Source organism: Brachycentrus maculatus, unplaced genomic scaffold, assembly GCF_059751285.1.
Source record: "Brachycentrus maculatus isolate JH-2025_06_01 unplaced genomic scaffold, ASM5975128v1 h1tg000136l, whole genome shotgun sequence".
Taxonomy (NCBI): Eukaryota; Metazoa; Arthropoda; class Insecta; order Trichoptera; family Brachycentridae; genus Brachycentrus; species Brachycentrus maculatus.
Window position 1 is genome coordinate 1,245,649 of NW_028280889.1, and position 12,554 is coordinate 1,258,202.

General features: G+C 32.1%; 1 protein-coding gene across 1 annotated transcript in view; it reads left to right on the forward strand.

Annotated features, from left to right (window-relative positions):
• Positions 1–12,554, forward strand: part of Dpp10 (Dipeptidyl peptidase 10) — a 154,506-nt gene that overhangs the window by 103,087 nt on the left and 38,865 nt on the right. The window lies entirely within an intron of this gene.

Consider the following 12,554-nt stretch of genomic DNA (forward strand, 5'->3'; position numbering starts at 1 on the left):
GAAGATTGTGCGCAAAGACAGATTGGTGTAGCGTTCTTTTCTCTCTGCCTACCCCTGCGGTAAGCGGTGTATATATATATATATATATATATATATATATATATATATATATATATATATATATATATATATATATATATCCTATGTTCCTGCGCTGGTTTTGTACCAGACCAGAGTGATATTAAATGAATAAAAGGGTGAAGATCACCCATTTGTATTTTGCCCCCCTCCCTCCTGGGAATCGAACCCGGGACCACTACACTATAGTAACTTACCTTCGTCATAAAATAGCAACTGATGCGAAAGATGTCAACATCCGTCTCTAGTGGGTCCCTCTTGTTTTAACGTCACTGTATACCGAATGAATGACCTTAAAAATATTTTTATTGTCTGAACTGGATGAATGTATCTACCCTTGTTTGTTGGCAAGTGAAAAATGTAGGGTTGATAGAGGGCGCAGAAGGGCGGAAGAAAGAGTGGCCATTAATTAGAAAAGTGGGAGAGATTTCGCAAATCGTCTCCACAACTTCTTTAACCGACTTTGTACTCGAAATTAAAATGTAGAGTAATTTTTTCGGCGAAATCTTTTGTTAATGATCATTTAAGTTTCGGTCATAAATCATCCGGAGAAAAATACAAAACTCCGCCTTAATGTGAAAAATGGGGTGATGTTGTAATTGGAGAGAGCACAATCGAATGTACCATTCTCTCAAAAATTATACGCGAAAAATTTTCATCCATTTTGAATTTTATTCAATTTTCTCCTTACTAAATAATGAAATTTTGAAGCCTGCGAAAGAAGTGTTTCTATAAAAAATAATTCTAAAAGGACGTATACTTTTAATTTCTCTAACTTTAGCAAACCGTTTTCTTCTTCTTCCTTATGAGCCCTCTGTCCTCCACTGCTGGATATAGATAGGCCTCTTCCCCTTCTTTCCATTTCCTCCGGTCGGTTGCTGCTTGCAGCCAGTTTCTACCCCCCACAGCAGCTATGTCGTCAGACCATCTCTTTTGGGGTCTTCCCAAGTAAGACTGATTAAGTGATATAAATAATATGTGATTTTTTCACTCCAATATTTATTCAATATTACCCTGGACTGGTACCTGAAGCGGAGGGCTGATCACCTTTGATTGGTGTGTTAACGATCAAGATATCACTGCGTTTATATGATGCAGTCCCTATGCACCATTGGGGTGCGGATAAGGGATCGAACGGAAAAATATATATTTCAGAATTAAGTTTCCACAAAATTTTTATTTCATGTCATGGGGTCGATCGTCGCCAATTGAAAATTAATTCAACAAATAATTCATTTCCATTGTTCTTGGCGTTAATGATGTTTTTTTCTTCTTCATATTTACATTTCCTGTCCTTAGTACTCTACTTGCAGACAAGCCTTTAAAGTAGGCGTTGCGTGTTATTTCTTTAAAAAAATTCAACATGTTACCACTTTTGTAAGCAACACATCATGTATTGAATATATCTCCAAGGATTTCTAATCCAGATTTATTTTAGATGTCTCACAGAGTAGAATAAATTTTATGGGAATATTGAATGACTTCAAAAACGACACTTGAATTATATTATAAATACAGCTTTCAAAAAAATGGTATGGATTTTCAAGAAACATGAGTAGAAGTTTGAACGTCAGTCGAGTGTGTAAAATGATCACTTAAGCATTTTAAATGTCCAATTACTTTTCATTTTATTCTCGTTTCAATATATTGCTTCGTATAAAATTTTAACAAGTTCTCAAGAAAAAATATACCAGCAAGTGAAAAATTTTCACTTTGAACATTTAAAATTAAATTACGTTATACCTGAAACCCTTACAACTTTTGCTTAAAGGCATTTCTGTATCGCACTAAGAATGTTGAATATTCGCGAAACCTATTTAAAGTTTTTCAAAGCAAGTATCATCTTCACAAGAAGTATTTATAACTGCATCTTATTGATAATTCTAGGTATTTGTTGCTAGATATATCTCAATATTTTTTATCGCAATCTCCACAAGGAATTTCATATTTTATTATTTTGATTTTGAGTTTCTAAGAATTTAACACAAATTGTTACGAGTATTAGAGTAATACGGGGGTTCGATATGAGAGGGTGACAGTTTGAAAATTTTGTTTATTTATTAATCCAGTATAGAGAATTTTATACCAGAATTTATTTTTCGATTTATTGTTGCACGCTGAGTATTTCTTGATTTAAGTGTTTCTTAGTCAAATTATTATTTTCTTTTCTTTTTTAACAATAACAATTATATACGTTATTTATGGCTATTTGTTTCAATCAGTTTAATTCATGATTACAATTAAGAATATTATTAAGGGAGATATTAATCAATCGGTTTAACAACGAATGAAAACTTGCCATTTTTTGTGAAATAGGATCCATGGAATCAGCTGGAATGACTGTATCAGTATGCATTGGTTTACGGTATATTCTGTAAAAATGCGTTTATTATTTTTTTTTAAATAATCTTTATATGTATTTTATTTTACAACTTTAAATAGTAGAATCCAGATCCATCAGATCATCTGATCCAGAAATTTAGCCATATTGAAAGTTTTGGTCACATGAGCGCATATATGACTCTAGATGTATGGAAGTTGAGGAAGCTAAGATAGTATGTCGTGATAGGCATGCATGGCATTTCATTACATCATATTATTCATTGATTTATCTTTGTGGAATGACATGTTGATTATTTTTAAGAAATTAAACTAAATTGAATTAAACTCGATTAGTTAAATACATGTTTGTATTTTTTATTTAAAGGCAGGCATGATGAAATTGGTTATTTTTTAAATAATTTTCATCATGTCTGCCTTGTAAAAATTATAATTCCACTGAGGAGATTGATGCATTTTGATGGATAACTTCAACAAATTTTAAGAAGAAAACAGATTTTTTTAGGCTATTCTAGTTTTTATTCGTACATATTTAAAGAAAAAGATACGTTAGGGAAATTGATGCTGGAATTCCTTTTAGTCTTAGAATTAAATATCTGGATAAATTTTTCATCCGTCTTCAATCAACTTTTTATTTCGCCATTTTTTAAAGACAAAACATAATAAATCGATGCAAGTATTTACATTTTATATTAACAATGCATTTATATATTATTTCATAAACTTGGCACGATCAAGTATTTCAAATACTTGAAAGTGGTCAGGTCAGAAGTCGTAATAATCGGCGGGTATGAGGAGATGCATGAATGTGGAAGAGGCGAGAGAGAAGAAGCGAAGTTATCAATGCTTTCAATATACAAAATCTGTTCTTTCTGCCTACCCTTGCGGGGAAGAGACGTGAAATTGAGTAATGATTAAAATATTAATAACAGTTTAAATTTTAAATGCTCATTTATGAGTATTCATAAGAAAACTTTGTCAAATTTCAATTTTTCGTACGGTAATAAATAAACTTTCTCAATTTACTCCGAAAGATTTTCACGATGAAAGAGAAGAGAAAGAGAAATTGATGTTTTCATCAAAACAAATTTTCACACGTGACGATTTCAGGATTTTCAGCACTGAAATAATTCTCGAAACGAAATTTGAGTTTCTTTGAAGTTGTTGAATAGATCATTAGTAGGAAATTCGAGGTGAACTTTCAGGAACTTGTGAATGAAAATATTCTTAAGAGCTCCTTACACTTCTGTTGTATAAATCCAGCGGCCTTTAATTTCACCGTAAAGTGTTGATGATACACACAAACATAGATACTTATAAATGATTGAAGGATAGTCACAGCGTTCGTGTGATTAACAAAGTCCATACAATAGATTACCCTTTTTATTAGAAAAAGTTGTTTCGCCTTGTTAGGGCATTATCAAATGAATGTCTGTGTTTGATTTAAAATTAATACATAAATTAAAATGGAGTTCTACAAATTAAACGCCAAATCAATAAATACGTCATAAGGTTTTGAGAAATTACATAACTTCACAGTTTTTTTTACCATTAGTTTTTTTTATATAATTTTTTTAATAATATAGTAGTCATACAGAAGAAAGTGACCAAGTGCATTTTTTACAAAAACGTGATCATTGACTATTTGATATCTTACTAGCTTAATATTACCCTGAAAAAAATCCCAAAGGATTTAAAACTTGGAAGTAGAAAATATTAACTTGTTAAAAATGACTAACTGCATTGATGTTCATTTTCTTGCCAAGCAAAAGTGACTTAAATGGCCCTCCTGAACATTTTACGTTTTGTTAGTTGGTACGACTACGATATTAGAATTAATTTTGCGTGAATTTTTTTTTAAATTCTTTTACACCAGTTTTATACCTTTTTCCATTTGTATTTTTTCCTGATTTAAAAAAAAAAATTAACTTTAGTTTAATTTATTTATTTTACTTTTTATTTTTATTAAACTCGTGTAGTTGTCAGACTGTGTGTCAGACGTGTCCAAAGAACTGGAGAATCCGTCGTGTAACGTCTGTACAGACGTTGACCAGAGTCAAGCCATCCAAGTGTAGTTGCTAGCGAATGGAATTAAATGCTATCACAGGTCATAAATTTATACAAAATAGCGCACGCTTATATTAATTTAACCCTGAAATAATCTGTCCGTAATCGAAGACTAAAAACATTTAATTTCATTAATGATTAGGTCAAGTCCAAGCGCCAACCATTAATATTACAAAACAGTGTAAATGACGTCGTCACGTTTATGGATAATTAAATTATTGGATTTTAAATTGAAACCAGTGGTTTGGTTTTCACATGAACGAAAGGTTTCGCCCTCGCTAAATCATTTATCCTCGATTCCTACCAATTAAATATTTAAAGTGATTGATGAGATTTTAACAACATATTTGTACAGTTGTACCGCCCGTAATATGGAATACGAACGTACACGGTGTTTTTTTTAGAGGATTGATTTTTAAACTGGCAACATTGTTTCTACAGACTGTCAATTTGACAGTTGACAGTTGATTTGAAGTCAGTACGTTTTGCCATTTCACCATGAATAGACTCAATGACCATTATGCGCGTCGTAGGTTCGGTGAATGGGCCGAAAACCATATTCAGCTTGAGCCTCTTTTTCAACACAAACAATTGTTCACCGATGAGGCACATTTTTAGTTAAATGGCTATCTCAATAAAGAGAATTGCCGGATTCGGAGAGAAGAAAAAGCAGAAGTCGAGACGCCCTTACATCTATTAAAAGTCACTGCTGTACTTGTGGATAAACAGTATTTTATTATCTATCTAGAAGTACGCTGTCCGCCATAAGCAATGTTGAGTATTGCGTTGTTGCTGTTACGTTAAATAGACGGCACTGTCATTTTCATGGTTATAAAAAGATTTTAAAACAATATTTTTACCTGTCACAGGCATAAAAACACGCGTGTATTTGGATGCTACGTTGTGTCAACAATTCAACGCAATCGGTGAATTAATTTGGGAGATTTACGATTTTAAACAAACGGAAATTTACTTTTCTATTTATAAAGATAATAAATATATAATATGGAGCCTACTCACACAGTATCGCATATTGACTGTTCGACTTTAGGAAATGGAAGCGCAAAAGAGAAACAAACAAACTTTTGGAAACCTGTTTTATCGAGATAATGGGAGTGAGAGTCTGAAATTTAGCATTATTTTCTCCAAAATATCAGAATTATCACAACCGTATCGTTTTAAACTTTGAAGGTCGATGAAAAAGTACATAATTTTCATTCAATGCCTCAATCACGTGCTATATATTGTATAAACATATAATTTTATTGCTCGAGTATTGTTTGATTACTTTATAATCGAAAATAAATAAAAAGACAGGAAAAGCATCTCGCTAAGTTAACTTTCGCGTGATGTTAAACAAATGCAATGCCATCAAGATTTGTAATGTTCCTATTATGTTGGAAATACAATTGAGCTCAGCCCTGATTCAAATTACAATTGTTATCATACATACAGGGTGCCAGTCACTTTATGGTTTAATCCATCCGTTTTTAATTTTAGTTTTACTTGGTAAATACCACTATTTTTCGTCTATTTTTCCACTGATTACATAAATAACGTCTGAGACATTACTATCTATCATAAGAATCCTAACTGTCCATCAAACCTCCTCCCCAAGTTTTTTCCCTCAACCTCCTTCGCTAAACTCCTTTTTTCCTTTGCCTTCCCTTTGTTATTTTTTAAAAAATCCATTTGTAATTTTTTTTTAAATGTTCAAGTACTATCTACCATCTGATTGCAAACAGCTATATGTGGTATCAAACGTTTTGACCTATATCACTAGTCTGTTTTTGGTTGGTAGGAAGATATTGGTATTTTGTAATAAGCCCGCCAATATACTTATTTCTTTTCTGTTCATAAGGGTTTAAATAAATAAAAATAAATAAATAAATAAAAATAAGAAACAGCTCCTACTCTCTCTTCAACTTTCAACGCCCTAGTGACAAAACTCTTAAATTTAGACTTGGCTTTTACATAAAGGTACGTACGGTGTTTGAAAATGATGCTGAATGCATCGAAACACGTGTCACGATAGATTTTAAGAAATAATAGTTTTTACCAAGTAAAACTTAAATTGAAAATATACGTTACTATTTATTGTGGTTTCAAACGGTCTGTGTGTTCCGCAAACTTTTTCTATTCAAGGTACACCTACCAAATAAGAAAATTTCAGAGGTGCATATTTACCACATTATGGTAACATATTTAACATATTATATTTAATGCGAACTGTGAGCCTACTTAATTGAGCACAGGCAATCAAAATTTGGAACAATTGTGTTATTTTCACAAAACTAGACTTTTTTCCGCGGCACAATAACTAATGACCACGGTACACCAGTGTGCCAGTGTACAGTGTGAACAATGTACTACATAGAATTTATTTTATTGGTGACTTTGAGCTACCCACTGAATCACGTGTGTGACCTTGGTATCGTGTAATTACCGATTACAATCACACTTCATCAATCGAATGGAGTACCTCGTATACCATTTGATAGGAAGAAGACTTAAAGAAGAAAAAAACTGCATACACATTTCCAATTATTACTTGCGTGGTCGGGGTTTGAATCGCTTTAATGGGTTAAAATGGTTTCAAACCATTATGTTTTTACAACTCGCTCACTCCTTTCAACAACGTCATATAAAAAAACTTGATATTTCAGGAGATCATTTTTAAAGTTTAATAATATAATAAAATGTATTTAAAATAAATATCAAGCCACGTATGAGCTTTTACTATGCAACATATCTTTTTAGGTAAAGTCTGAAGGTTTTTTCTCCAATTGAAAAATATTTAGTATGTTTAAAAAAATAATTAAACAATACCTCTTCTACAAAATTCAAAAACAACACTTTCTGCCCTGTAGCGGGTAAATATTAAGTTAAAAATATGCCGCTTTTGCTGGGATATAAGTACATTTTCCGGGCATTCCAAAAACATGCAAACCTGAAAATTGACGATTTTTGTTATATTTTATGGCGTTGTGAAAGGAGTGAGCGAACTGAAATTGCGTCGTGTAAAGATCTGAAAAACCTGGCATTGGAAAGAGAGTCAACAATATTCTGATGGTATTTTCATATCTACATGTGTTTATTACCTTAATAACTACATACAATAATAAACAGACCGTAAAAACTACGCCAAATGACGTTTCATCGATTCTGACCACCAGGGAAGCAGAACTTTACGAGCAGTAACTTTAATTTATGTTAGGATTGTGCATGATGTTTAGTGGGATATTAAGTAAACATGGCAGATATTGGCACACGGTCAATAACATAAATATCGGATTTAATAAGGTTATAGACAATTTTAGCTATATCTCTTTTCGAAACATAAAATACGAATGTAATTAGTTTTATGACTAATAAATTGTTTACAATAAACATAGTATTATGATATTTTTGGCGTTTACTTTATGGTCAAACACATAAACAAAACGTAAGTTAAGTATTTGTGAAACCATCAATCGAGATGTTTGTTTACCCGTCTCTTCGTCAGGACAATCACTGTACCAGCATGCTATCACAAAGAAAAGTGAGCCACCTATACACTAACTCTTTCTCTTGTTTTGACAATTTTCGCACCTGGTGGTGCATAGGGCACTGCATCAGATCGACGCAATATTAAGTTGATCGTTGACTCGTATGAAGGTATTTTATCGACAACCTATATCAAGTGGCTTGTTGGGTCTTTGTAAAGTAAAAATTATGTTATTACAATTTTAAATAAAATAATTTAGTATGAAATATATAATAATTGTAAGACTACATACATCTTTTCAATGCTTCTGTGGTTTTCAAAACTGGATTCTGACCGACCAATAACAAAGAACATTGAAACAATATATTAGTGATATAGAATAATGCTCAAAGCACCATGGGTTAGTAAGAGAGGTCGAATCCACCATTTTTAAGACGTATGGGAAAAAAAGTGTAGACATTATGAAGCAAAGAAAGTTAGAGTTGCTTTGGCCATATGAGGGGAGATAAATATGAAGTAATACATAATATGTCGCTCACTCCTTTCAAGAACGTCATAAATCAAAAATCGACAATTTTCTGTTGTGCATGTTTTCGGAATGCCCAAAAAATGTACTATATCCCAGCAAAAGCGGCATATTTTTAACTTAATATTTACCCGCTACAGGGCAGAAAGTGTTGTTTTTGCATTTTGAAGAAAAGGTATGATTTAATTATTTTTTTAAATATACTAAATATTTTTCAAATGGAGAAAAAACCTTTAGGTTTTACCTAAAAAGATCTGTTGCACAGTAAAAAGTTCAATAAGTGGCTTAGTATTTATTTTTAATACATTGTATTATATTTTTAAACTTTAAAAACGTTTTCCTGAAAAATCAAGTTTTTTATTTTTATTTTATTATTCGTGAGGTTCTTGAAAGGAGTGAGCGATATTACAAGGCAAAGTGAAGGTAAATGCAAGATAGAAAGAAAACGATACTGGCTTAAAAACTTATGAGAGTAATTCCATTGAAGTACTCAATAGAAAACTAAGTGAAAATTGCTGTGGTGATTAGCATTATAAGAATTTGAAATGAATAAAAAATCATAAAATACAGTTAAAAAATGAATTTAAAAAGTTAATCCTGCGTGTCAAGTAATGATCCAGGGTAATATTAAAAAGTCAGTACTTAACTTCCAAACTAAAAATCCTGGTATTATTATAAAATCAGATTTTTAATCGTCGATCCAATCGTCTTTAAGAATGTTCTTATAGGATAATCTTGTTATTTCTTCTCATTCTCTTTATTTTTTTATATTTTCCTTTGTTTTAAATCGTAAGATAAAATTGATCGCTTTTAAATGTTTGGATTCTTCTCGTAATAATAATAATAAAACCCTTATCCGCATCCCAATGGTGCATAGGGCACTGCGTCATATAAACGCAGTGTTATCTTGATCGTTTACACATGAAGGAAAGGTGATCAGCCCTCCGCTTCAGGTACCAGTCCAGGGTGATGTTATTGAATAAATATGACAGTGAAAAAATCACTTATATTTATTTTACCCCCCTTGGGAATCGAACCCGGGACCTCCAGAACGGTAGCCGAGCGTGCTGACCATTACACTACGGAGGCGGACAAGCCCGTAAGCTTCTTCTCGTAAGCACTTTTTATTATTAAGTAATCAAGGATTAAAGATAAAGTTCAAGTAAAGGAAAGGTTTTTAAGGAGTCAATTTGGAAGTGAAAATTAAAGTGTTTTTACATGTTGACATCTCAACATATGTAGATGAAGAGGAAATTGAAGTATTTACAGGTATTTACAGTGAGTATTTACAGGGCTTGTGACCTATAGTAGGTTGGTTAAGTGATCACCTTCCACACGCGTAACATTCACCATTGTAGTCATGATTGACAACCAAACTACTCCTACAAATATCATAAATCTCAACACGCTTTATGTGAGTTCATTGTAGTCATCAACTATAAGTTGGTTTGAGGAAGCTTTTATTTAGCAGAGAACCTTTTATTTAGATGTATACAAGATCCTTACCGGATTATTTTAAATACTGGAAGACGCCTGAAAACATGATTTAAAAATTTTATGCAGCTTATAATTTGACCCAATTATTTTATTCAGAACATTTTTCGGTGTATCCAAATTGTTGATTAAAAATCTGGGTAATAAATACACTTGGGAGTATTTTTAACATTTTGACATCTCAACATAGATGAAGAAGAATATGGAAGCTCATATTCTTTTTCGTCTATGTTGATATATCAAAATGTTGAGTCAGTGAAAAACCCTAGATTTGTGAACAAGGATTTGGATACACCTAAGAATGTTGAGAATCTCGTTATTTTCCGGCTATTAAATTTTTAATGAATTTTTCGGTCTCTACAAATATTCCAGAATATGGAAGTTCACATTCTTCTTCATCTATGTTGAGATGTCAAAATGTAAAAATAACACTGGAGAAACCTAGATTTGTGAACAATGATTTAAACACACAAAAATGTTGTGGATTTTAGTTTTAAACATACTTTCCTCCATCAGTTACCAGGACCGCAGGAATTGCAAATAGTTACATAAGAATCTCGTTATTTTCCGGATATTAAAAACTTTAATGAATTTTTCGGACTCTGCAAAAAGAGAGCCCAATTTTAGGACAGTATCCTTTATCTAAATCTTCAACCGGATTGGAAGAATGAAATAAATTATATCTTTAGGAAAGTTTTTCATTCGAATGAGTTTTGGGTCGGATTGCGTACATGCCCGCAATTCCATTAAAAGTTCTTCTGAGTTTGAGATTGTATACTAGACCAATGGACGTGTATCCAGATTTGTTAATGTTATCTACACAAGTTTGGTTTACTTGAGGTAAAATAAAACTTTGAACTGCTCATACTGGTGGGCCAAAAACATTGGCATACGAATTTCGAAGGATTTTCAACTATTTTTCCTTCTTTATATAGAGAGAAAAATAGTTGAAGAGTCCTTTAAATTCAATAACGTGACCGATTGTGGTCCCGTGGTTAGTATCGCGGACTTTCGAGTCAGAGTTTTTAGGTTCGAACCCACACTACCACAATTATTACCTATTTCTAACAATGAGCCGCTTAGACTGAAAGAAATAGTATGATATTAAAGAATTTTAGGAAATAATAAAAACACAGTAAATCTCTCTCTTTAAGTTATAGATGATAATATTAAAAACGAATCTCAATTAGAGGGAATCTTCCATGCATTTCAGGAGGTTTAAAAAACTAACTAATTCAATCATAGATGTCGCCAAAGAGGTAACATGCACTGAGTCTTGTCAATTGAAACATAAATACAACTTCCGTTTTTTTTTTAATTATGCGTCGAATGTGGTTGGTTATAAAAGCAGACGAAGGCCGAAGAACACTTGACATGACCAAGAACTTCTTTCGAAATCGAAAAATGAAACAATTCAACCTATTAATACTTTAACCAAAACATAATTTTGTGACGATCATTTCCGTATAGAAAATATATTTTTTTAAAGTGTACTGTGATGATGATTTGCAAATGAAATGTAAATATAATTGAGTACCAGAAAATTACCTTTTCTCCGACATATTATTTGTTTATGGGCTAATTTCAAATTTATTATGAATAAATAATGAATATTAGTGTTATCATTTAATTAATTTAGCTGGGCTTCGGTTGCCTTCTAAATAAACTTACTGCCTCTAAAATTATACTCGACGAATAAGATAAATACGTTAGGTTCTCAGTGTTCGCAAAACTTGGGCTATTCGTCTTGCTCGTATTTACGGGAAATTTAATTTGCGTCTTGGTGCGCTAAGGTCATGAACCTGATAAGCTTTTACGAGTAGAATAAGTTGAATTAAATAAAATTAAAAATTAAACTAACTAAGGAACAAAAATGTAAAGCTATACGTATCATACTGCAAGTAAATGTTAAAGTAAAACACTTGCTATGGAACTTGAGAGAGTGGCTCCACTTTTTGTAATGTCAAGTCATTGATAGCTCAATGACTTGATATTGAAAATCAAGCCGCTATTAAGGCCCAGCATTCGTTAAGTTGCAACTTAATTTTTTCTGAATCCAGGTAACATATTACGTAATTGTTTTTTCTTCTTCTTAAACATCGTTTATGTATTGAAAAAATAAGTTTTTTCTTAGAAATAATTATACGGTTTTGAAAAGAAAAGGATTTAAAAAGATTAGGAGTTACAAAAAATATGTTGTAACGGCCGTCGTGTTTGTTAGTAAAAATGCTTGAGGTTTGTAACAGAAGATTTATTTCACAACACAAGCGCAATACGATTTTAAGTATGATCTACACTGGTCTCGATACGGGGAGGAAGTGCGGGTTTCCAACGGTCGTTTCCCAGTACACGTGCTCCGGGCAACCTGGCGGGTATCCATTGGCTGACATCATTCCCCACTCCTTGACATCAATGCTGTCATGTTACAATGTAACAATATTTTTTCTATGTTTATTCTAAATAAAATATATCCAAAATAAATTCATTAAAAAAATCATTAGTCAAGACATTTGACCTCTCCGGTGGGATGAATGTTTCTGTTGAACTGTTTTGCGAATATCC